The sequence below is a fragment of the Schistocerca piceifrons genome, chromosome 2 (genome assembly GCF_021461385.2).
Source record: "Schistocerca piceifrons isolate TAMUIC-IGC-003096 chromosome 2, iqSchPice1.1, whole genome shotgun sequence".
NCBI classification, from domain to species: domain Eukaryota; kingdom Metazoa; phylum Arthropoda; class Insecta; order Orthoptera; family Acrididae; genus Schistocerca; species Schistocerca piceifrons.
Window position 1 is genome coordinate 324,488,345 of NC_060139.1, and position 27,771 is coordinate 324,516,115.

Below are 27,771 nucleotides of genomic sequence, written 5' to 3' on the forward strand. Positions count from 1 at the left end.
TTTGTTTAGGTTCGGTTTTACCTATCAACTTTTCCGGGGAGACGTTATGCACACATATATGAGGATCAGAATTTAATACGCCATGTCATTTGATGAGCTTTGTGGTATGGAAATTACAACATACACATCTCAGCCTCCACCAGCCTTTTTCGATTTTTCTGCACGGCAGAGGTGCTCGTAGTCTTCTTCTTCCGAATGTCATCCAGTACGGACTTCTCGACTGCGGGAGCAGCGTTACTGGGCGGAGACAATTTCATTCGATCACTAGAAGTGGAGGTTACTTTTTCTTTACGGTCTGAACTGGCACGTCGCTTGTGCTCTTACCCCTGTAGTGAATTACTAGTTTTATGAGTGTTGTCCGAATACGTACCTGATAATAGGGTTCAAATGGCTCTGAGCACTATGGGACTTAACTTCTATGGTCATCAGTCCCCTAGAACTTAGAACTACTTAAACCTAACTAACCTAAGGACAGCACACAACACCCAGCCATCACGACGCAGAGAAAATCCCTGACCCCGCCGGGAATCGAACCCGGGAACCCGGGCGTGGGAAGCGAGAACGCTACCGCACGACCAGATAATAGGGTCTCATGATAACAACACTAATTCGCTGTGGTGATTTTTCTAGCCTTCAAACATCATTGCATTCTTGTCATTTATGTACTCGCTGGTGGTATGCGTCATCGTATTGCCCCTTCTAAATGTTTTTAACTCTTCTCTTTGGCTAAACTGTACTCAGAATTCCTGCAGTGGGAATACGTTTAGAAATAATTGAAGCGGATATTTAGATACTTTGCATTGCAACAAATGTTTAGATTTCTAATTAACCGATAATTATTCAGCGACACCGAAACTATGAGTAAGATCATAAAATTTTTCGGAAATTAAGCAACACAGCTCCTATATCAGTACGAAAAACGGGTACCGTACGAGACACAACTAGATTGCTATTAAATCAATAATGAAAATATAGCAATTCGGTACGACTGATAAGTGAACACGGTGTTTCCACTATTGACTTTTCTGGTCTGATAAACAGCTTATCAGAACACCTCTTATCGCAAAGCCTGTTTTGAAATCTAAGGGCATTCATTACGATTCCTCAGGTTAACGCTCTGATTCTGACTAATCGTGACAGTTACGCATCGTATAAGAAATATTAAAGGAAAGACTCTGTAATGACATGCTGTAGTTACAATAAGACCATATAGTCAAAAAGCGAAATAAAGAATACGCAGCAGTCAACAGAGTTGGAATATCATGGAATGAACGTAGCCTGTGCACATATCGCCAACATGAAACAGTAAATTTCACGTTAATTTTGATAATAAGCTTTTTTGAAACATTCTGGCAGATTAAAACAGTGTGCCCAACTGGGAGTCGTATCCCAGGCCGACATACAGTATCAGTCTTCAAGGTTTCGAAACACCGTACACTCCACTACAGTGTGAAATATTGGTTCTGTTAATACAACGTTGTTTCAGTTTTGAGCAAAAGACCGCAATTTTAATGTTACTTATACGTATCTACATCTACATTTATACTCCGCAAGCCACCCAACGGTGTGTGGCGTAGGGCACTTTACGTGCCACGGTCTTTACCTCCCTTTTCTGTTCCAGTCGCGTATGGTTCGCGGGAAGAACGACTGTCTGAAAGCCTCCGTACGCACTCGAATCTCTCTAATTTTACATTCGTGATCTCCTCGGGAGGTATAAGTAGGGGGAAGCAATATATACGATACCTCATTCAGAAAAGCGCCGTCTCGAAAGCTTGCGAGCAAGCTATACCGCGATGCAGAGCGCCTCTCTTGCAGAGTCTGCCACTTTGGTTTGCTAAACATCTCCGTAACGCTATCACGGTTACGAAATAACCCTGTGACGAAACGCGCCGCTCTTCTTTGGATCTTCTCTATCTCCTCCGTCAACCCGATCTGGTACGGATCCCACACTGATGAGCAATACTCAAGTATAGGTCGAACGAGTGTTTTGTAAGCCACCTCCTTTGTTGATCGACTACATTTTCTAAGGACTCTCCCAATAAATCTCAACCTGGCACCCGCCTTACCAACAATTAATTTTATGTGATCATTCCACTTCAAATCGTTCCGCACGCATACTCCCAGATATTTTACAGAAGTAACTGCTACCAGTGTTTGTTCCGCTATCATATAATCATACAATAAAGGATCCTTCTTTCTATGTATTCGCAATACATTACATTTGTCTATGTTAAGGGTCAGTTGCCACTCCCTGCACCAAGTGCCTATCCGCTGCAGATCTTCCTGAATTTCGCTACAATTTTCTAATGCTGCAACTTCTCTGTATACTACAGCATCATCCGCGAAAAGCCGCATGGAACTTCCGACACTGTCTACTAGGTCATTTATATATATTGTGAAAAGCAATGGTCCCATAACACTCCCTTGTGGCACGCCAGATGTTACTTTAACGTCTGTAGACGTCTCCCCATTGATAACAACATGCTGTGTTCTGTTTGCTAAAAACTCTTCAATCCAGCCACACAGCTGGTCTGATATTCCGTAGGCTCTTACTTTGTGTATCAGGCGACAGTGCGGAACTGTATCGAACGCCTTCCGGAAGTCAAGGAAAATAGCATCTACCTAGGAGCCTGTATCTAATATTTTCTGGGTCTCATGAACAAATAAAGCGAGTTGGGGCTCACACGATCGCTGTTTCCGGAATCCATGTTGATTCCTACAGAGTAGATTCTGGGTTTCCAAAAACGACATGATACGCGAGCAAAAAACACGTTCTAAAATTCTACAACAGATCGACGTCAGAGATATAGGTCTATAGTTTTGCGCATCTGCTCGACGACCCTTCTTGAAGACTGGGACTACCTGTGCTCTTTTCCATTCATTCGGAACCTTCCGTTCCTCCAGAGACTTGCGATACACGGCTGTTAGAAGGGGGGCAAGTTCTTTCGCGTACTCTGTGTAGAGTCGAATTGGTATCCCGTCAGGTCCAGTGGACTTTCCTCTGTTGAGTGATTCCAGTTGCTTTTCTATTGCTTGGACACTTATTTCGATGTCAGCCATTTTTTCGTTTGTGCGAGGATTTAGAGAAGGAACTGCAGTGCGGTCTTCCTCTGTGAAACAGCTTTGGAAAAAGGTGTTTAGTATTTCAGCTTTACGCGTGTCATCCTCTGTTTCAAAGCCATCATCATCCCGGAGTGTCTGGATATGCTGTTTCGAGCCACTTACTGATTTAACGTAAGACAGGACTTCCTAGGATTTTCTATCAAGTCGGTACATAGAATTTTACTTTCGAATTCACTGAACGCTTCACACATAGCCCTCCTTACGCTAACTTTGACATCGTTTAGCTTCTGTTTGTCTGAGAGGTTTTGGCTGCGTTTACACTTGGAGTGAAGCTCTCTTTGCTTTCGCAGTAATTTCCTAACTTTGTCGTTGAACCACGGTGGGTTTTTCCTGTCCTTCACAGTTTTACTCGGCACGTATCTGTCTAAAACGCATTTTACGATTACCTTGAACTTTTTCCATAAACACTCAACATTGTCAGTGTCGGAACAGAAATTTTCGTTTTGATCTGTTAGGTAGTCTGAAATCTGCCTTCTATTACTCCTGCTAAGCAGATAAACCTTCCTCCCTTTTTTATATTCCTATTAACTTCCATATTCAGGGATGCTGCAACGGCCTTGTGATCACTGATTCCCTGTTCTGCACTTACAGAGTCGAAAAGTTCTTGTCTGTTTGTTATCAGTAGGTCCAAGATGTTATCTCCACGAGTCGGTTCTCTGTTTAATTGCTCGAGGTAATTTTCGGATATTGCGCTCAGTATAATGTCACTTGATGCTCTGTCCCTACCACCCGTTCTAAACATTTGAGTGTCCCAGTCTGTATCTGGTAAATTGAAATCTCCACCTAAGACTATAACATGATGAGAAAATTTATGTGAAATGTATTCCAAATTTTCTCTCAGTTGTTCTGCCACTAATGCTGCTGAGTCGGGAGGTCGGTAAAAGGAGCCAACTATTAACCTAGCTCGGTTGTTGAGTGTAACCTCCACCCATAATAATTCACAGGAACTATCCACTTCTACTTCACTACAGGATAAACTACTACTAACAGCGACAAACACGCCACCACCAGTTGCATGCAATCTATCCTTTCTAAACACCGTCTGTGCCTTTGTAAAAATTTCGGCATAATTTATCTCTGGCTTCAGCCAGCTTTCTGTACCGATAAGGATTTCAGCTTCGATGCTTTCTATCAGCGCTTGAAGTTCCGGTACTTTACCAATGCAGCTTCGACAGTGTCCTATTTTTCTTTTTAGTAACACTTTCGGTGTACGATTGTTACTGCAAGTGATATAAATGTAATTTCGTGAATGGAGTAACACATACTGTTCAGAAGTACATATCACAACGTCACATGACATTGTAGACATTGTACATCGGCGGCAAAAATTCTGTTTTGCTTTTCCGAATCCGCACTCCACAGATATTCCTGCTCTACGGCTGGCAACGGTTAGAGACTGTGCTGTCTTTGGTTTTGTCCAAGTAACTCTGAGACAACATTTTCAACAGGGAACTGAAGCACAGACAAGATTCCGCTTTTGCTACAAGTATTGCTAAACACAAATCCTGTGTAATATGGAACGAATAAACAGGCGCAGGACTGCTGAGTGGTACGCTTAAGAGTAAGTACCACCAGAGTAGTAGTATTTCATTGCATGGTAACAGTGAAGGTACTCTCTACTTCAGTTTATTTGCTATTCCTTTTATCTTGGTTGCTGCAGTATACTTTTGGTCGTTCGAATTTTCCTTCAGTGGTGAAAACATACCATTTAATTTCTTAATTCTCTGTTTATCAACAATTACATCCATTCTTTGCACTAGTTACACGATTTGTTACGTTTCGACCGCTACGGTCGCAAGTTCGAATCCTGCCTCGGGCATGGATGTGTGTGATGTCCTTAGGTTAGTTAGGTTTAATTAGTTCTAAGTTCTAGGCATGACCTCAGAAGTTAAGTCGCATAGTGCGCAGAGCCATTTGAACCAATTTTGTTACGTTTCCCGGTGTTTGTCTACCAATTTTTAAAATATACATTTACCGTTAGCTGCTTGTTTTAAGCTAGGTTTATGTGTATTGTCATAAATATTTTTGCACTGATTTTTTTAATCTTTACATTGAGGAAATCCTGCAGAACATTTTTCTAACCTAGCCAACATTATAGTTACTGATACTGCAGGGAAGCCTGTTAGTATATTAGTTACATTCTATATCAGATGTATTTAATTCCTTTTGAAATTATTAACTTTTCGTTTCGCTTTGGCATTGCACGCCATATAACTGAAATTTAGAGATATTTCTACTTCACATACTGATTTGCATTTATACTTTGTATTCTAAAATACGTGGTACAACATACTTTTCACCGTAGCATGTATTAAGGTTTCGGCTCATTCCTTTCGCGGATGGAGCATTGGGAGATAGATTACTTACATACATCTATACCTGATTTTGTCTGTCTAATTATTTCGTCTGTACTCCAAAGAATTACACCAGCACTTAAGGTTTTAAAAGCCTGTTAGTCTGTTCTGACACAGATCTCACACACATTTACCTACACCATAAAAGTGCTTTCTAAACAGTGAATGAACTGCGGTTTCTTAGTGGGGCATCATAACAAGCTTGCCATTTGCTTTACTTCGAACTGAGACGACATGATCGAAACACTTCACGCCCTTTCAGAACGTTACTCCTAGTTATTTTATGGGACGAGAATGATTTTACTTGTGATTTATTATTCGTGTTGTATAAGGTTACTGAATTATTACATTGTGAGATGTGCATAACTTTATATCTCTGGCCGATCATTTCACTTGCATGATGCTTTGTTCAGGCCATATTCTTACGTAAGAGAGACACTGGCAAAGTGTGTAGCCTAAAGATATGTTAAATACAAGACATTTCAGAAGGATTAGTAAATATTTTAGAAGGTGGTAGCGTAGAGTGATTCGAATAAAACATTCTACATTTGTCCAACTTTTATTGGTCACAGTACTTCAGCCGTTAGAACGTTAAGCAAACAAATAGTCACAGAAGACGTCAATCAAAGGCAAATGTTTAATTTAAGTGATGCTTTTCACAAATTCCACCTCCGACTTCAATGTACTACCGAATTCTCTTGATGACACCACGTATCTTTTATGAGGGCAAAACTATTTATAGTGCGAACGCTCAATTCGTCTCTTGTGCTTAAGTGACTATTTCCACCAAGCCCTTCTACCGGGGAATGTTAGGTTTAGATAATATGTCATCTGATAACAAGAATGTCCAGGGGCCTGGTGGTTCTGGAAGAACATATCAGTTCTTGTACCCAAAGGAGCCTCATGGTGAAATTTTCAAGAAAGTCTAGATAAAGGGACCCTGCACGGCGACACGGTAACACTATACTCATCATTTACAGAGAAGTGGTCTTGAAAATTTGACTCCTCAGTCGCTTGTGGGTTTTCGTCGCTGAACTGTATTGATGGCATTACTCGGTGATTGGCAATTACGCAACAACAAAATTCCAACGCTAACCTCCATTACCTTCTCGCAGGCACTGAGCACCTTGTAAATTATAAGGATAGATGCCGTATGTTCGTAATTTCCGTCACGTTCTTGAATATGAAACACCAGTATGTGTTGCTTTTAGCTGACTGAATAATGCCTTGTTCTTCGTAAAACTCTCGGTTGATTTCCAAGTTCAGATAAAGACGATTGCTGGACACACATCACAGTATCAGTCCCAAGCAAATTGGAATAAAATCACAGACACAGTTAGAAAATTTGATTATGTAAACTCAAGCAGTCACAGTTGAAAAATTTGATTATGTAAACTCAAGCAGAATTTCACAACTTGAACCTTAAACCATTAATGACAGTCGATAAAAGGAAAGATCAGGGTTTAACCTCCTGTCGACGACGAGGTCATTAAAGACGGAGCAAAAGTTACGTTCTTGTATGTTGAACACCAATAAAATGGTTCAAATGGCTCTGAGCGCTATGGGACTTAACTTCTAAGGTCATCAGTCCCCTAGAACCCAGAACTACTTAAACCTAACTAATCTAAGGACATTACACACATCCATGCCCGAGGCAGGATTCGAACCTGCGATCGTAGGGGTGGTGCGGTACCAGACTGTAGCGCCTAGAACCGCTCGGCCACCTCGGCTGGCTGAACATCTGCGTGTACCAGTTTGAGGAATACATTGTACCAACAGAATAATCTCTTTTACTTCATCAACACTCTGTCCATTTCCACGTTCAGATGAACAGGATTGCTCGGCGGTGTATCGCTCTCACGCAAATTCACTAACGAATCTAAATTACAGTTGAAAAATTTAGTTACGTTTACTTATGCAATTTCACAACTTCAAATTCAAACAAAACATGACAGTCGATAAGAGGAAAGATTAGGGTTTAACGTTATGTCGACATCGAGTTCATAAGAGACGCAACATAAGTTCGGATTTTTTAAGAATGGAGGAAAACGACTGTGGCCTCTGTTGTGGATTGGCAAGACAGCCAATCCACTATGACAGGAAGCCGAAAGGCACGTGTTTAAACTCACACAGGCTGGCGTGAGGTCTGGAACAGGACAAGGAATTGAGACTAGCAAAAAAGGTGCGTAGCTTCTGGAATACTTAACTTTAATCCATAATTGGTGAACATCGCTCTTGACGGTACATGTTTTACAGCATCAATAGTAACTGGTAATGGCGCCTTGCTAGGTCGTAGCAAATGACGTAGCTGAAGGCTATGCTAACTATCGTCTCGGCAAATGAGAGCGTAATTTGTCAGTGAACCATCGCTAGCGAAGTCGGCTGTACAACTGGGGCGAGTGCTAGGAAGACTCTCTAGACCTGCCGTGTGGCGGCGCTCGGTCTGCAATCACTGATAGTGGCGACACGCAGGGCCGACGTATACTAACGGACCGCGGCCGATTTAAAGGCTACCACCTAGCAAGTGTAGTGTCTGGCGGTGACACCACAGCCTCTCACAGGAACCATCCGGCCATTTGCCTGGAGCCAGTCTGGGAAATCAAGGAAAGCCTAAATGTGAATGGGCGGCCACAAATTTGAACCATCGACCTGCCGAATGCGAGTCCAGTATGCGAACCAGTACGCCAACTCGCTCTGTGACAATCGATAAATGGACCTATATCTGTTGGAATCCCAACATGCGAAATGAAAACTCATCTTTGTAACCAGCTGTATCTCCGCAATCAATAACAATTGGAAAGGTGTTATATGGAATACTGAGTACCTGTACGCTGCCCGGTAGGTATTCATTTCAATTTCATTATTTCCTCTCGTCCTTCTCTCCAATCTCCCCCCCCCCCTCTCTCTCTGTCTGTTTTCTCCTGCGCCCCATCCTTTTTGTTCATTCCCTCCTCCCCCTTTCTGTCCATCTCCTCTTTCTCTATCCATCTCCTCCTCCCCCCTTCGTCTGTCCGTCTGTCCCCTTCTCTCTGCTCATTTACCCCTCCCCCTCTCTCAGTCCACCTCCTCCTATACCCTCTGTCTGTCTATCTCCTTCTGCCCACTCTCTTAGTCCACCTCCTACCCCCACCCCACTCTGTCTGTCCATCTCGTTCTCCCCGTTTCTCTCTCCACATTATCATCCTCACTCCAATAGGGGGTTGCCGGTTCTTATCCCCCGCAGTATTTCTATCTAGATAGTAATTATGTACGTACAACGTTTGGTTGAAATCGATCCAAGGTTTTACGAGAAGCTTTTTACCTGTGGCTTTGCCCACATACCAACATGTCACAAATACTTCACGTATACTTAACACATTTCACATATATTTATACACATGTTTCACCTGTATCTGTAGCTAATTTCGTCCTACAGTTTCCATTTTCAGCAAAATCCGTACTTAATGTATCTCAGTAGTCATGATACCATATCTCCTGAACTGTCATACAGTGATATGTTTCTGCAGTTACGTTCAGTGCTATATTTGAATAATGTCTGCAAAATGTGCTGCGAATAGAGTTATTAGTAAAGAAGTAATAAATCAAATGGTCATTCATCTTTAGGCAATTTTACTGTATAATCATGGAAAATGTAGTAATCTATAAACTTTTTTTATCATTTAGAGAGGTTGTCAGGGAGAAAAAGTTTAGTAAAGGCTTGAAATCATATGTAAAGTATGTTGCAAGTTACTAAATACTCTCATTATCAAGTATTGGATGAACAAAATCTGGGTATTTGCACTTCGTCAACTACGCTTCTTTTCCACCTCCACTACTTTAAGAATAGGTGTTATCGCCACTGCGGTTATTTTCAGAAAATAAGAGATTCTTGTACCAAATTTGATTGAAAATGATCGAGTGATTTAGGAGAAGATGTGGAACATACATCAACTGTAGTAGTATGTATGGATTTTACTAACACCTCTTAAACTACATTGCCTGACAATAAGAAAGGGGAAGTACCCAGGAGGAACGGAGTTAAACTTCTCAGGTTGAGAAGATATGTAAATTTATTTCAGTGATTATAATATCGAGAGGTCAAAAAACTTGGCAATATGAGCCCACGTGTCAGTATGATGTGGCTCCAATTCTGGGCAGGATGTATGCATTGATTCTGTTGGGAAGGATGTCACAAAGCCATTTTATCCTCCACTGAGACAACCTAGCCAACAACATTTGAAATTGTCCTTCATATCCCGAATACTGCACTGAATCCATCGCCCCATAACAGTTACAGCTGATAAGTCTGACCAACGTCCTCTGACAGTTATTTGAATGGATTTTGGCTAGTCGGCTCAGTTGGGTTCTTGAATCTCAGGACCTTTTGTCACCTTACCAATGCAACCTTCGGGAGGGATGGTCTCCTTTCGACCACCTGCTTCGGTTGGAAACCGCAGTTTGGTAGGTCTTTCCTCTGCACTGTTATAGTGTTGCAGTTTTCTTCAATCTTTCTAAGGCCTGTGACATGGTTTGGTGCCATCATAACTTACTTACAGTCTATGGGTGAGGCCGTTGGACCCCATTCAGATTTTTATCCTCCAATTCCGGTCCCAGCAATCGATCTGTGTTTGGGTTGGCACTGATGTCAGCTCTCGGTGGTCCTAGGAGAATGATGATCCACAGGGTTCCGTATTAAGTGGCCTTCTTTTCATCATTGCTATTAACGGGCTTGTAGCCTCCTTGAGGCCGTTGGTAACCCATGCTCTGTATGTGGATGATTTCTGTATCCGGGCTAGGTCCCACTCAGTGGCCTCTGTGGAACGACAGTTCCAGGGTACCATCTGGTGCCCTTCCGCGTGGACTGTCTCACATGGTTTTCAGTTTTCTCCCCTTACATTGTGAATGGTGCATTTCTGTCCCCACACTATACTCCATCCCACTCCAGAGCTCTGTCACGATTCCTAACGCCTGACTGTGGTCCCACAGTTCCATTTCGTGGGTCTTCTTTTCGACAACATGGTTGTACCGTATCGCCTTCTGAAGTTTGACTGTTTCCATAAACTCAATGTCTTTCGCTTCCTTGCCCACACCTCTTCAGGCACAGGTCATTCAACTCTTCTCCATCTTTATCAGGCTTTAGGTCTGTCTGGACTGTGGTTGGCCCATCTGCCTCTTCCTCACCGCTACTTTTAGACACAGTCCTCCATCATGGTATCTCTATGCCCACCAATGCCTTTCGCACTATACCTGGCGATAGCATGGTTGATGCTAGGATACCCTCAACCTTTCAGTTCAGCGATCCCAGCTCCTGGACACCTATGCCACCGCTATCAAATCTTTCTCTCCTCAACCCTCCTATTCTATTCATTTCGCAGCTTCAGGGTGCTCCCTGCCTGCTGTCTGCCCTTGGGTGGGTTTACTTCTCTCCACCATGATTTCCGTCTTCAATCTTTGCATTGTTCCCCACATTCTCTACTCAACAGCCACTTTGAATCTTTTCTGGGGACGAAAGCCTTAATCATTGTAATGGTGTTCGGTTGTTTGTTCCACCAGCCCTGGTGTGAGTTTTGGGATGCTATTGTTTTTTACACCAATGGCTCTAAATCGGCTAATCGCTTGGAATATTCTTTCACAACTTCTGTTGGCATAGGACACCACCTCTATCGCACCATGTGCGGTGTGTTTACCATAGAACTTATGGCCATTTGCCGAACGTCAGGCTGTTGCCTAGTGCTTTTCCCACCATCTCTTGATCTCTGCCATCCATGACCCTCTCGGTGATGTTGACCATGCTGCTTGTTCAGTTAATTTACTTTGGGTTCCCAGCCATATGCGTAATGAGCTTGCTGATCATCTTGCTGGGAAGGCAACCACCTACATCCCATTCTCTACGACCCTTCTGGGGTCGTATTTGCGAATTCATGTCACGTTCCTTGTTCCTCAGCCGTGGGTGAACTCCGAGGGGGGGGGGGGGGGGGAGGGCACCCCCTGTCTAATAAACGTCGTGTGATTAAGGAGATTCCAAGTACATGGTGTTCTTTCTCCCGCCTCTCCCATCAGGAATCTAACATCTTCCGCCATCTCTGTATCAGCCATATGAGGTTGACACACGATATTTTAGTCCGTAATGAGCTGTCTACTTCTTTAGTTGCAGGGCTCCTTACAGTGATGCATATTTTCCTCGACTGGCACCACCTTTTGGCCCTTCACGCTTAATATGCCCTCCCACTTTCCTTTAATAGTTGTTAGCGGACGACTCTCGCATGGTTATGTCTGCTCTTGGATTTCTTCACAAAAGTGGCCTCTCCTTCCAGATTTAAGTACCTGAATTTCCTTCTGGAATTGGAGTCCCTTGCGAAGCGTTGGCGTTGGTTTGGGAGGCCTTTGGCCGTGCCTCTAGACCGGCCAGCTTTCCCCTGAGCTTTACCCTATGTTTTTTCTGGTCTCTTGCGCCGTTATGTTTCCCCTTTCCATTTGTCTTCTTCCCCTGGTGTTGTTTCTGTCGTGTTGCGATCATGGTAAGGTTTGTGGACTGGGATGGCACGCTGTTCCTCCTATTTTTCCTATTCTTTACTCTTCCTGCCGTCCCGGCACTCCTTCTGCCCTTTTGTTCGTCCGTTTTCTTTTCCATGGACCGAACCGTGCTGCTAGTGTTGTTCCTCCCTTAGTTTCTGGCACCCTGAATCGAGGGACCAGTGACCTCACTGTTTAGTCCTCTCTCATCCCTCCCTCTCTCCTCTAGCCAACCAACCAGTCAATCAGTCTTTCACAAAGAACTGCAACTCTAATCGTTTACATACCCACTGATGGTGTGTACATAAGAAGCGACACTGACATCCGATCATGACGTCATGGTGCTTCACTTTTTTTGTCAGCCGGTGTATTTATTATTGCCCCTAAAACACAAAGAAACTCTCTTCTGGATTCCGGGTGACAAGTAAACTTTGAGACGACTACCAGGAAGGAGGGGAATAGAGAACATTAGAAAACATGCAAAAGTAACGTGGATACTTGCACATTGTAAAGCTGTAACGCATTAAATTTTTTGTGTAGTTATGAACCTGTAATAAAGCCTATTCCGAACGTTTTTGAGAATTTAAGGTCTTTCTTCCTTGCATTGGATAGAGGTTGATGTTTCTGATAGTGAAACATTCTGTTGCAGATCTTCTGTTTATACAAAAACCACAGAGCGGCCGTGACAAGCTGGAACCGATTCAAAATTGTGGTGTCAAACACACACACACACACACACACACACACATACAAACACAGTTGAGCCAAGACAGACAGCGTGCCCTACCTTAGTGTAGTGTGCTGCACTGCCCATTGCCAGTTCGTTGCGTGGACTGTCTGTGGTTACTTCCGCTTTACATCTCGCAGCTTCCAACACATTAAAAGAAAAAGAAACCGACGAGCGGCAGTGTTGACGTTTAGTCAGAGACGGCCAGCCATTTCCGCCCTAAGAAGTAGCCTCCACTTGCTTCTGGACGTTCCCGGGATGCTTGTTACCTGTGTAAGGTAATTTCACAAGGTTGTCGATTTGATACTGGCCTGGAACGCATCCTGACTCTCACTCTGCCCAGTTCTTATAACATTAATATAATACCGGTGACTTGATGAGACACATTGCGGGTAAAACCCTCTGTTTCAGAATTCTGATTCTTGTGGTTAGCATAGCTATTCGTATCTCACGTTACATGTTTTTATCTTGTTTCGTTTTTGTTACTTCCGCAGTTTTTATTGTACGTTACTCATTTTGATCGTCTTTCATTAGTGGAACTTCCGCAATTTATATTGTAACTGAAAACAACGGCTCTTAGTGCAATAAAATAAAAATTCATAATCAAAGACAGTAATTCGGATAGAATGTAGGCCTAAATGTGCATCAGAAACACTCATTTTAGAATCAATAAGTGAAAACGAAGAACTCAAGATAAATGAAAGAAATACTATGAGGTAGATATCAGAACATATAACAACGTTTGGATTACGAAGCAAGACGAAAGTGTAGAAAGATGTAGGGAATAAAAATTAAAGTGCGAGCAGGATTCGCACTCTGAGGGATCAGTACAATCTCAGTTATGTATACAGACAATTCATTCGTAGGTTTTGATGAGTGAGCTTCCAACTAACAAAATACGTGGCGTAAATGACCGCATATTTTGATCGAAGATAAAACTTTTTACACATCAAAGGGACTGCAGACACTAGTATTTGACATAAATTTCAGCTTGATACATCTACTCGTTCCTGAGAAAGACTGGTCTTAACAGATGGACAGACAGACAGATGGACAACGAATGACAAAAAAGAAAAAATATATATTTTTATGTGATGTAATTACAAATCAACATTTCTGGATTTTCTTCCTTTACTTGTACTGTAAAATCTTACTTCTCATCAAATGCCGTGGTTATAGGTCAGCGGGAAGCAGGCAATAGGTTTTGATAAATGAGTCTGCGAGTGTCAAAGTGTGACACAAATGACCATATCTTCTGACTGCATTAACTAAGGAACTTAAATTGTTTACACGACCTAGGGACCCTACACCTTGATATTTTACATAACTTTCTAGTTGATACCTGTTCCGAGTTCCTACAAGAGAGACAACGAATTCATCCTGTGGGTTTCGTTTTTACCGATTAAGTCAAAGAACCATAAAATTAGAGAAAATGGCGAGTGACAAGGTTGGGACAAGCGTGTAGTTTTTGTGAGCGTTTATCTGTTTCACGGTTCATTCTGTTAGTCGTTTGGTCATATGCACTGTAATCCCTGGACTGATTTCCCATTTCCACAGTAAAATAGCCTTCCGTGGAAGAGCGACAGCATAGCTCTCGTGAGAATCTGCTGCGTAATTTTAGGGAACGTGTGTTTCAGGTAGGCTGCACGATAATCCTAACCAGTCATCGTAAACGTCGTATAGAGGCCATATGAATAAGATAAGAGAGAGATTGATGGGATGAAAAGCCGTCTTAACAACATTGCAACCAGAACAGCGAAATATGTAAATAATTTGCACATTGTCCACTTTTTTTCATGTTATTCTAGGGACAGTGACTTCAGTATTACATTTAGGGGGGAGAAGCATATATATATTTTCCCTCTCTTGCAGTAACCATATAGTAATATACTGTTGTTGTTGTTGTTGTTGTGGTCTTCAGTCCTGAGACTGGTTTGATGCAGCTCTCCATGCTACTCTAAGTAATATACTGATGAGCCAAAACATTATGACCACCTGCTTAATAACTTGTTTGTCCGTCTTTGGGACTAAACACATTACTGATCCTGCGTGCCAGGGATCCGACAGTTTGTTGGTAGCTTTGTGAAGGTATGTGGCATTACATGTCAACGCACAGGTCATGTAGTTCGCGTAAATAACAGGCCACTGATTTGTGTACGCGGTGATGGCCCCTGACAGCGACTAAGATAGTTTCCATAGGATTTACATTAGGCGCATTTGGTCAACGAGACATCAACGTGAGTTCACTATAATGCTTCTCAAACGACATGGTTCTGGCTCCGAGACTCGGACAATTGTACTGCTGAAAGATGACATCGCCGTCGGAAAGCATCAAGCATGAGCGGATGCAGGTGGTTCGCAGCTACTGAGTCTCCTCGATTACCACCCCAGGTCCCATTCAAGCGCAGGGGAATGTCTCCCACAGCATAATACTGCCCCCACCAGCCGGCGTCCGTGAAGAGCTGCGCATTTCGAGCCACCTTTCATCTCGACGACACCGTTTGTGGAGACCGCCGTCGACCTATTGAAGAAAAAATGTGATTCACTCGACGGGCAGAAACATTTACATCGATCTATGGTCGAATACCGATGATCCTGTGCCACCTGCAAGCGTAACTGACGATGTCGTTGGGTCAACATGTGTGCACGCGGAGCTGCATGCTCAAAAATGTACGATGTGTGGTGTGCTCCGAAACACTTGCGCATGCACCAGCATTGTGCTCTTTCGGCAGAGAAGTCACAGATCACCATCTATCGTATTTCACATAGTAGGAAAGCCTCCGAAAACCACCTTCTGTGAAGAATCGTGGGCGTATAACCATTTAGCGCCTAGTGGTAGCTTCACTGTTCTGTTCTGTTCGACCGGCTTCATCGTTTTCGAGATACTGCGTAATAAAATCTGCTATTTGTTTAAGTCCTTTATCTAGATGGATTTTCGCATTTGCAGCCCATATCTTCGCTAGGGTGATCCGTCTTCTTGGATATTCATTTCGATGATGTCGACATTTCATTAGAAACTGTGAAAACATTAGAAGAAACAAGAAATATCTCGGGGCATTCTTTGAATAGCGGTTCGAACGAGGATTGCTGTGTTAATTAAAGTCCAGAACAGAATCAGAGTATAGTCCAAGCCTAAAGGAATCATGTACAGTTATAGCTTTCAGAGAGGAGGAAAAACAGTTTTTTTTTTTTTTTTTTTTTTTAAACGAAGGAGAGAGAAAAAGTTTCAACTTAGTGGGTGCGCAAATTTATTTTCGTTTCGCAAAATCTGAACATGAATTGTATAAATATATGAAAGATTTACACGAAGTACAAAACATGCGGCAAAATGAATCTAGCAAAAGTGTGAAAAATAAAATTCGAAAGATTTAGAATTGCTCGTTAAGAGTCAATGCACCGTTACAGTGGGAGATCTACGACAAAGGGAGCTGTGAATTGGAAGTGAAATGAACATTACTGATTTCGAGGATTCTTTCGACCTAATGAAACAGATTCAGAAAATTATACGCGAAAATAAATCGCGAAATTACTACGTTCACCCAAGTAAACGAGTAGAGCAGATGTCATTAATAAGTAACAACACAGAGAAATCCGTAGTTGGCGTAAAACGAAGTTCTTCGCTATCCTCTAAAATACAGTGAAAACCGCGGTTCATAATGTCAAGTGGAAAAAAGACAGAGTCTCTTGTGCAGTCGATGAATGCTGTGACATATTTGAACACAACAGTGTCAGTGGAAAGAATCGGTGTATTACTCTTTCCGTAGCTTTATCTGTCTCTGCAGGAGCATCAAGGCAAATTGGGCCAAATAATTTAAAAAATGACAGTTTATTTGCAAAATTCTTGTAATTGACGTAGAAAAATTGAGAAAAATCAGCGAGAGAACAATGTTCAATGCTACATCCAAAACGTCTTTTTACCAACTGCATTGCTTTTGTTGGACTCTTTGCCTGGACATAACGACACGTTTGTCATTAGGAGGTCGACGAAATACATATAATTTGGATTCCACCCGGGACCAACTGTATGATGCACCCTCTCGAGAAAAAAATTTCAACAGTGTAAAGCATTTCTCAGATAACTATCGGACAGTATAATTTAAGACAGCTCTTTGTCATTTCAGGTTTAGCTGCGTTACGGTATTGTTAAGCTTCAGTCATTTCTGCATTGTCAGTTTGCATCATGTTTTACCAGTTAGATGCGTAGTCCGCAGCACACTATGCAGAACAACGGCTACGACCGTTTCTTGCATCATTCAAATAAAATAAGTAATTGTTATGAAATGCCTGAATGCATTAATTATTCTTTTATCAGGTGTGCCAGGTGTAAGTAAAATGTTTGTTTTCGGTATCCAAAACACACTACGCATTTTTGTGACCATTACAGGGTATAAACTAAGAACTGTTTCATTGTTAGTAAAATATACATTATTAAAATTGGTATGAGAAGTATGCTACATGAATTGTTATTCAATATGTAATGTCAACGTTTGCTCCGCTTATACATTTTTATTTCGCAACGCCACCAGGCGGCATCCAGTGTCGCAGTGGGCGGTGATCACAATGTTTTGGCTTATCAGTGTGTTTTTAATGGTGATCTGCCCAAGTCTATTCGATACATCGTCACATTAAGACGGAGAACAAGACACGCATTTGCCGCACGGAGTGGCCACGCGGTTTGAGGCGCTATGTGATGGATTGCGCGGCCCCTCCCGCCGGAGGTTTGTGTCCTCCCTCGGGCAAGGGTGTGTGTGTTGTTCTTAGCATAATTTAGTTTAAGTAGTGTGTAAGTCTAGGGACCGATGACCTCTGCAGTTTGGTCCCTTAGGAATTCATACAGATTTGAAGTTTTTTTTTGACTCAAATTTAGATAGACTCTAATTTCCCTCTTCAAGCATATCCACAAAAAGGTGATTCACAGTGTTATCGACAGGAAATCTGTACCGTATAGGGTGTGCCCCTTCAATTGACTGCCAAAATTGTGATGTAACAATGACATAAATTGAACTGACGACGACAATAAGGTAATGGCGTTTTTAAAAAATCAAGAAGACGAAATTTGCTGTATATCGAAGTGACAGCATTTTTTTCTTATGTGAGAATTAAGCGGAGGTAGATGTGTAGTTCTCCAGAGCTATGCACGAATAAACCTTTTGAACAATAGCTGTTATGATATCTGGATCAGGATCAAGATGAACAGAACCTGCCCTGCCTTCTCTTCTTGGTCTCTCTAAGACCAGCCTTTAGCACGTCTGCGACGAACTCAGTGCGATGCTCGTAAATCACAAGTCATAACCACAGAATAAAGTACACTAATATATCATATTTAAAGAAAATGGGTTGGCACCTACTCTGCACTGAAACAGCGCCACAGTGCGACTAACAAATCAGGAATCATTGCTTGTATTTGGTTGTAGAGGGCCACCTAACCATGATCAAGACAATAGTTTGGTTCTGAGATTCAAATTAGGTATGAGTTTAATAAGTTATTTATTTACTGCTAAGATCTTTACGCATATCATATTAAAATGACAGAGAACGAGTTTCCAACAAACCGCACTTAGTCTCGTAACCTTGCCTAAGAAACTGTTCCAACACCACGAGCACACAGTCACCTAAAATACTGAAACATAAAAATCACGGTTTAATCATATTATCCCGGTACTAGTCCTGGAGCATTCCTCGTCCAAGTGGTTGCCTCGGAAAGGCTACATGCTTTTCTAATCTGTTTACCTCGCAAATAAAGAGTAAACTCGTACAAGACACATACAACAATACAATTAATAAGGCAATACCAGTTACATAGCAAATCCCGCAAACTCTGAGCTGCTCAGAAAGTGGATGCCACTAATGCGAAGTGAGACATTTATACAAAACTCGGCACATGTGCACCCCAATCGCCATCAAGAGTGGAATTCTCTTTCCCTCTCCGTCAGAGCCAAAAGTCTCTTTCCCTCTGCGGCAGAGCAACATGTGCCCAGATTTTCCCGTATCAAACCCCGCTCCCCTATGTTTCTGAAAAACTTTACTTGGATGGGAGGGCACCCAACCATTGGCACGATGACTAGCGAGAATATCGCTTTGTTTACTGGGCTAAGGGGGATGTGTGTGATGTCCTTAGGTTAGTTAGGTTTAAGTAGTTCTAAGTTCTAGGGGACTGATGACCTCAGAAGTTAAGTCCCATAGTGCTCAGAGCAATTTTTTTAATCCTAAAGGAACTGGCACATCAAACTATCGTGCAGTAGACAATGTTTCCCCGCTTAGAAAAATAATTCGGTGTTCATTAAAGGCTCGAAAAGCGCCTGTTTAAATATAAGTGCTTTGCGATGTGATGCGGTACGATGTGGGACCTGCAGCAACTGTGAGGTCGCGTTAGAGCAACAGTTGCACGTATTAATGAGGACAAGATTGGCCGGACATGGGAGGAAGTGCAGTATCCTTAGATATCGTTTGTGCTACAGATGGCGCAGTCATTGAAATGTATTAAACGACTACTATAACTTTACGGTCTGTGCACATTATGCCGAAAACCCCATCTTTCTACCTATCCCCAATTCTGGAATATGCACTGGTGTCTAAAATTAAAGCAACAAACGAAAATTTTGCAAGGTTGCGTTTATTTTGCCACAGAACAGTATAAACAGGTGATAGTAAAGTAGAAACGATGTACAAAACGTAAACAACTGCAAAGTGCATAACGATAGACAAAAATATTCTTCGTTTCTTTTTTCGAGTTTAACCGCTTTGCTCACACATTCGACAACTGATTACTGTGCTTAGCAAGGGGTGTGACCACCTCTGGTAGCAATACAGGCCAGACAACAACGGGGCATGCTGTGAATAACGTCGTCAATTTCATGTTGAGGAAATAACGTCCATTATTCCTACAGAGCTGCTCGCCGTCTTTAGAGTGGTTGGTGGATACTGACGTGATGTAATCCGTCTCCGTAGTGTATTCCAGACGTGTTCTATGGGATTCAAATCAGAAGAGTGAGCAGACCACGTCATGCGTGCAATGTCTTCTGCTTCCAAGAAAACCTTAACCATCCGTGCTCTATGAGGTCGAGCATGGTCGTCCGTCAATAAGAAGTCTGTGCCCACAGCACCTCGCATCAATCGCGCTTGAGGTCTCCAGATTTCGTCGCTATACCTAGCAGCAGTTAAACCTTGCCGATTCACTCGTCCAGTTTCATGAAGAGCTGTTTGAATGGTCAACATAACCCTTCCCCACACCATTATGGGTCCTCTTTGATATCGATCTCTTTGCACAATGTTTGTGTCCCGAAATAATGTTCCACGAACGCCAGATGTGAATCCGCCGAGAGCCACTCTCCTGACCACTTTGTTACTCATCTGTGAGAAGAACACTGGCCCACTGTTCTAGCGTCCAGTTGGCATGTTGACGACTCTACACTTGACGCTTCCTTCTGTGAAGACGCGTCACAGGTATGCATACAGCAGGTCTCTGGCAATAAAGGCCACTCTGCCGAAGCCTTCTGTACACCGTTTGCCTCGATACAACACGTCCAGAGAATGCTGTGAGTTCAGAGTCAGCTGCCGTGCAATACTATGGCGTGCGCTTGCAGCCTATTAACGGTTTTCTCTTTCTGATGTAACGTGATCGGCCCTGCTCTGGTCTTTGGGATACAGTTTCAGTCTCTATCAACAGAACGATCCATTTCAAGCCATCGGGCCACATTAGTTTGCGAATGTCCTGCTTTCGTCCTTCGTATGGCCCTCCACAACAGAGAGCCATACTACACAGTCTGTGACTGTATACACAGCGATTGTGGAAGTGGGACTGCCCGACAAATATTACCCCACTTGATGGGAGCTCTGTCGTTATCGCTGACGTGGTTGTCTGTTCACTGGAATGCCATCTTCCGTGCGGAATACGGTCGTAAAGGCATCTGTTCACATTTTGTATGATCATACCGTGACTTAGACACGGGACGGTGAAACAGCGGTTTGTTGCTTTAATTCTGGGCACCAGTGTTCATGGTCAAGGTTTGGTAAACACCGTTTTGGAGCACTCTGCAATACTCTGGAGACCGTGGATCCCTTTTACCAGAATATTCCATAGGGAATAATAAGAGTGGACGATCAAGAACGAAGTGCTCGTATTAAGAAGGGTGTAAGACAAGGCTGTAGCCTTTCGCCCCTACTCTTCAATCTGTACATCGAGGAAGCAATGATGGAAATAAAAGAAAGGTTCAGGAGTGGAATTAAAATACAAGGTGAAAGGATATCAATGATACGATTCGCTGATGACATTGCTATCCGGAGTGAAAGTGAAGAAGAATTATATGATTTGCTGAACGGAATGAACAGTCTAATGAGTACACAGTATGGTTTGAGAGTAAATCGGAGAAAGACGAAGGTAATGAGAAGTAGTAGAAATGAGAACAGCGAGAAACTTAACATCAGGATTGATGGTCACGAAGTCAATGAAGTTAAGGAATTCTGCTACCTAGGCAGTAAAATAACCAATGACGAACGGAGAAAGGAGACTCGCTATGGCAAAAGAGGCATTTCTGGCCAAGAGAAGTCTACTAATATCAAATACCGGCCTTAATTTGAGGAAGAAATTTCTGAGGATGTACGTCTGGAGTACAGCATAGTATGGTAGTGAAACATGGACTGTGGGAAATCCGGAACAGAAGAGAATCGAAGCATTTGAGATGTGGTGCTATAGACGAATGTTGAAAATTAGGTGGACTGATAAGGTAAGGAATGAGGAGGTTGTACGCAGAATCGGAGAGGAAAGGAATATGTGGAAAACACTGATAAGGAGAAGGGACAGGATGCTAGGACATCTGCTAAGACATGAGGGAATGACTTCCACGGTACTAGAGGGAGCTGTAGAGGGCAAAAACTGTAGAGGAAGACAGAGGTTGGAATACGTCAAGCAAATAATTGAGGACGTAGGTTGCAAGTGCTACTCTGAGATGAAGAGGTTAGCACAGGAAAGGAATTCGTGGCGGGCCGCATCAAACCAGTCAGTAGACTGATGACAAAAAAGGACTCAAGTACAGGGGACACAGTAAGAGGCACAGGCACTGTCTGAGCGCTCCATCAAACAGGCCCCGCAAGCACCAGCAACCAAACCTACAGGTATACTCCCGTTATCACTGCTCTGTGCAGTTGGCACCTCTATCCTTGTCTTGCGCTTCGACTGGATGGCCATTGCGCTATCCCGTTGCTCACCCGTCCTCCTGCTACGCAACCATCCGCCAAGCATCTTCGCCGTGCAGTTGCTCCAAGTGTCCTGCTCGTTCCTTTGCTCCCGGAGGGATACCCCGCAGTCACTCCTGTTGCCAGGTTGTGGACAGATGTGGCATTAGATGCAGCGTCCTTTAGTGATTCCAGCTCCTTCTCTCGTAACGACACAGCTACCAGCACCTTTGGCCCCACCTCATGGGCGTGGTGGGACCTCAACTGTGCAACAATACTCGTGGCACAGTTCTAGTCCTACGGTCTTATGGCTGTTCTGTGATTTACAAACAACCTTCTGCTGACGATCTGAGAAGAAAACCGGCGTCTGGAAGAATGGCTGCATCTTAAATGAGTGCCGCAGAATGAGAAACTACTGGCTCTGGGCACTATGGGACTTAACATCTGAGGTCATTGGTCCCATAGAACTTAGAAGTACTTAAACCTAACTAACCTAAGGACATCACACACATCCACGCCTGAGGCAGGATTCGAGCTTGCGATCGTAGCAGTCGCGCGGTTCCGGACTGAAGTGCCTAGAACCGCTCGGCCACAAAGGCCGGCCTGAGAAACTTCCACCGGATAGAGGCCTCAGCGCGAAGACTGACAAGCGAACTGGCCAATCCGACATGTCGAAATCTGTGCTGAAATTTTTTTATACAAGAGAAACACACCGAAAGTGGCACAATATCAAAATTTTTGCTGCTAAGACACACTGTAAGCATTGTTTAAAAATGCTGAAATTTTCCAAATTGTTGGCTCGCAAGGCGGCTGGAGGAACGTACTCCAGCCCTGCCGAAGCTGTAGCAGACAGCGCATGCTCGACATGACAGGCACATATCCTTGATTGTTGGCACATCAGTAAACAAATAACACAGAACAGTGTGATCGTAATTTTTAAAGCGAGTTTCAGTGTCCGTTGAGAATTTCTCTGACACAATTGTTCATATTTACTTTTCATCCGAATTTACAGCTGATTTAATGTTTGTAATAATTAGCAGTTGTGGAATCGCTAAGTGTTAACAGTGGAGACAGAACTGAATTGATTTTCATTGCGATTTATTGCTATATGTTGCTAATAACATCAGACTTTCTGCAGACTACATAATTTCTCAGTGATGTTAAATCCAAGTAATGTTTTTAACCGAGCAACGACTAAATATGAAGAATGTGGTATAGAATCGAAATCACCTGCTTCTTATGATGGCCTGCATACGTGTTAGTTGTTATTTAATTTCTTGGATATTCATTTCGATGGTGTCGACATTTCGTTAGAATCTGTGAAAACATTAGAAGAAACAAGAAATATCTCGGAGCAAGCTGTGAATTGCGGTTCGAACGAGGATTGCTGTGCTAATTAAAGTCCAGAACACAATCAGAGTATCTTCCAAGCCGAAAGGAAACAAGCACAGTTATAGGTTTCAGAGAGGAGGAGAAACAGTAATTTTTTTTGTTAAACGAAGGAGAAAGAAAAAGTTTCAACTTAGTGAGTGTGCAAAGCTATTTTCGTTTCGTAAAATCTGAACATGAATTGTATAAATATAGAGCGCTGCCAATTTTAAACCTAAACTAGCGTACTGAGAGGTCCGCACTTTAATGGGAAGACAACACCGAAAGCCCAATTCGTACAGTCGTCGGACGATATTGTCTCTGCATGTAGTATCATACCTTCACCAATGTTGAATGATCTATTACTTATGGTACTCGCTGTAGTGTGATACTGCGATCTTTCCAGAAACCTATGAACGCTGCTTCTAGTCCCTTATGTGGAAACTGTACGTCATTCCTCTCACCAGTGATGGAGTACCTCAGGGTCAGTGGCAGAACGCCTCACAGCCCGCCTGCAGCCCCGGGGCGTATCGGATCGGCGGAGATTCGCGGCGCCGCAGGCCGTCTGGCCAGCGGCGCCTTTGTAATGACAGAGCCGGCTGCTACCTGGCGCCGGCCCTAACCAAGTCCGCCCCCGGGACACGCCCCCGCGGCCAGGTGAAAAACGTCCGCGCCTAACCACCGGTCCACATGCTCCACGGAAGCCGCCACCCTCCAATTAAAGCTACCGCAAACGGGCCGCTCTAATTTGTGTTTAACTTTTTTCTGGCTGACCTCCCAAAAACTCGCGCCGTCGTAAATGAGAAGGTTAATTACAGAAGGCTCCCTGGCGGCCCGTACCTGTCATTCCCAGGCTGCCGGCCCCGTTTCTGCCCCGGATACTCTCTTTTCCGAAGCGGGGATCCTGGTGCTCATCTCGCTGGCACCAGCGGAGCTAGCCAACTTCTCGTTCCGAGTCCGCATCCTAAAAGACTACTCTGAAAATCTTCGCCCTTTTCGCAGACTTACGACCTACTGACAAGGGACGCCCTTGAGTGCGAGGTCGCAAGTTCAGTGTTTAGCAGAATTAAGTTAAAAGTGTTGTGCTAACAATTTTGACAGGAAAAATATCAGCTGCTTATGACTCACTACGTGCATCAGGAGAACGACAGAGATCAACGACAGAGATCAACCTCCTACAGGATCTATGTGGTACACTGTACAAAATGGATGTGGTTGACACTCAAGAAATATTCAAAACAAATCATTAACTTTCACCATGAACACCAAATGACTGATGACCTCCAATGTTAAGTCCCATAGTGCTCAGAGCCATTTGAACCATAACTTCAAACAGTGTTACATATTTGGAAGATGTAAGATAACGAAATTTCAGACAAAGCGTCGGCTTGACGATGCATAGCAAACTGTGGAATCAGCAATGGCAATGGCGCGCCACAGTGATCACAAAGTTTCGCACCAGCAAGATTGAAGGCGAATTCCTTGGCAGTTACAAACCGTGCACGACGTTCAGCTATGTATCCACTCTTAAGGAATGCATGTAGAATAAGTAGGTGTAACGGTGTGATAGAGCTGATAGAATATGATGGCAGGCAACAGAGTCAAAAACAGATTGTCGTGTAACTTGCCCTGAAACTGGCTATAATTTAAGGTGTAGCTGCAGATAGTGCGGCAATATGTTTTATAGGCACAGAAGAAACAACCATTCAGAGGCTGAATTGGTCCACTGGTTCCGGGTGGCAAGAACTGCAATGTTACACACTTTCCAGGAGGGATAGTTTAAAGGACTATGATTTTTATGCACAGAACAATAATCAAGCAAAAGCAAGTTATTTTGAGCAGCTATTGGCCAAAAGCAGTGCTCATACCATAGTTATAGTTTTGTTACGCCCTTTTTCTCAAAATGGTTCAAATGGCTCTGAGCACTATGGGACTCAACATCTGAGGTCATTAGTCCCCTAGAACTTAGAACTACTTAAACCTAACTAACCTAAGGACATCACACACATCCATGCCCGAGGCAGGATTCGAACCTGCGACCGTAGCGGTCGCGCGGTTCCAGACTGAAGCGCCTAGAACCGCTCGGCCACACTGGCCGGCCCTTTTCTCACTTTTGTTTGCTGTGACAAAAATATTATCTGCAACCCCTGCAAGATCACGCGCACTAGAAAGAATCGTAGGGGCCAATGCAACTCCAACTCCGCGCAAAATAATAAATAATTTTCCAGCCGATTTACCATCCACATGAACATTTGGAACAATTGGGTAACAATGCGTTAAGACGTTTATGTTAGTTGATCTTCATACAGCTCTCTTGGTAATTCTAATTTCCAGGATTCCTTTCATACGGTATTTCTTCTTCAAATCCCGACTGCATGGAGATCAAAATAGATTCCTTACTGAACTATGAGTGAAGTTTGTCTATTTCATCTACAAATTTTTTTGCCGATTCCACAGTTTGCTATGCGTCGTTAAGCCGACAATATGTTTCAAATTTCGTAATCTTACATCTTCGAAATATGTAGCACTGTTTGAAGTTATGGTTCAAATGGCTCTGAGCACTATGGGACTTTACATCTGAGGTCATCAGTCCCCTAGAACTTAGAACTACTTAAACCTAGCTGACCTAAGGACATCACACACATCCATGCCCGAGGCAGGATTCGAACCTGCGACCGTAGCGGTCGTGCGGTTCCACACTGAAGCGCCTAGAACCGCAACCACCCACTGCATCCCTTGAAATCACTGTGATCTATGTCGCGCGCAGAGTGACTGCATAGCGTAGCAGGTCACTATCTTGTACAATCTGTTTATTGTATTGTGCGTCCTTGAAATGGGCAAACACCAGTTCCTGTAACAAGTGCGCCTTGTCCTCGCTTGAGCATCCGTAGTTTTACTAACACACTACACGGCCATATTGCTGTGGATTTATTCGAAATCTGTTCGTAATTTGTTTTTTTACTGTACTGCGGATGATCTTCCATATAAGTAATTATGTTTTGTACTCGCTCCTTCGACAACGATTGCCCTTTACTACGTTTCACAGGAGACGGGATTTGTGGTTCCCTGCCCGACGAGGATGATGAATTACATGGCCCGACATCTGTTTCAGAGTCACTTTCACTTGTTATGCACACCTCGTAATCACTGTACTCCTCATATACATTATCCGCACAGTCGAGCGTATACGACACCATACATTCCACTGGCACATCTTACAGAAAAGCTAATATTTCATCTGCCACTTTTTTCTCACTATGAGAAATTCCTCAGGTTCCTTTCTGACAAAATGTCAGCTTCGGAAACTGTTGTTATAGATATAAAGCATTGTTTGCTTTGTTTATCATTGCCATTGCTCTGCTTTGTACCAACACCACTAGCACTGTAGCACTGTTGTGAGTTACTCGTCCAGTAAGCAGTTCAATTACTCTCCACAGCCTCATGCTGTGCTTACCACTGGATACCTCCAGTCCCGCCCCCTGTTGCCATTAGCACCCAATATTGTGGTCGCATGGTAGACAATACATGGGGCGTCGAATGCCGTAAACATCATAGGCCTTTTGCGATCTCACACTCAAGGGATTCCCTGTGAGAGAAATATGGTGTGTAATGTAGGATGCTTACATTCAGTCTTCATTAATTTAAATGAAACAGATGTGGTGTAATACCTAGGACATTTACATCAACGTAACTAAATACCCTGCAAGCCACTTATAGTGGCTTGGCAGAAGATAAGTTCATCCCATTCCAGTCGTGCGTTCAGCGTGGGAAAATTGACTGTCAGTATGCGTCTGTATGCGCCGCAATCTGACTTACCTTATTGTCATGACACCTAGGTAAGATATACAATTGTTGCAGCACAGAGCTCGTACAGTCCTTCACTAATACAGGTTCTCTGAATGTACCCTAAGTTTTCTGTAAGAACAAAATCGTCTTTCTTCTAAAAATTACCATTTAAGATCCTCCAGAATTTCTGTTACCTATTCGTGTAGGCTATACCTTTCTTTTACCATTCTAGCAGGTGACTCTGAATCCATTTGATGTCTGTTGTCATGTCTACTTAATGAGGATTCCATACACTAGAACAATACTCGAGAATTCCTCGCACTAACTTTTAGTCTATAGCATCCTTTCCAGATGCGCCGTTCTTTCTCAGAACCCTACAAGCAAACCTGTTGTTGTGTTCAACGATTTTCTTTCGACACAAGAAATGCGCAACTACCTGTATCATTTTTATTGAATCGCAGAACCAGTTGCACAAATTTTTCCAAGGCCGTTTTCAGACCTATAGACACACTCGTCTGGTGCGTTCTAACTGAGATACACGCTCCCTTTTTTCTGCCGTGTTCACTTTAAAATGGTCTAAAGACCGAAAACGGTAAAGAAGAAATTTTGGAGCAACTGGTTCTGACGTCCGATGTAATGCAAAACCTTCCCTGGATTTACGTGATAGTTCTATTTTATATTGCCCCTTAGTATTACCCTCAAGTATTCATACGATTTGACATGCTTGAAATTTTAAAATCTACCGTTTTC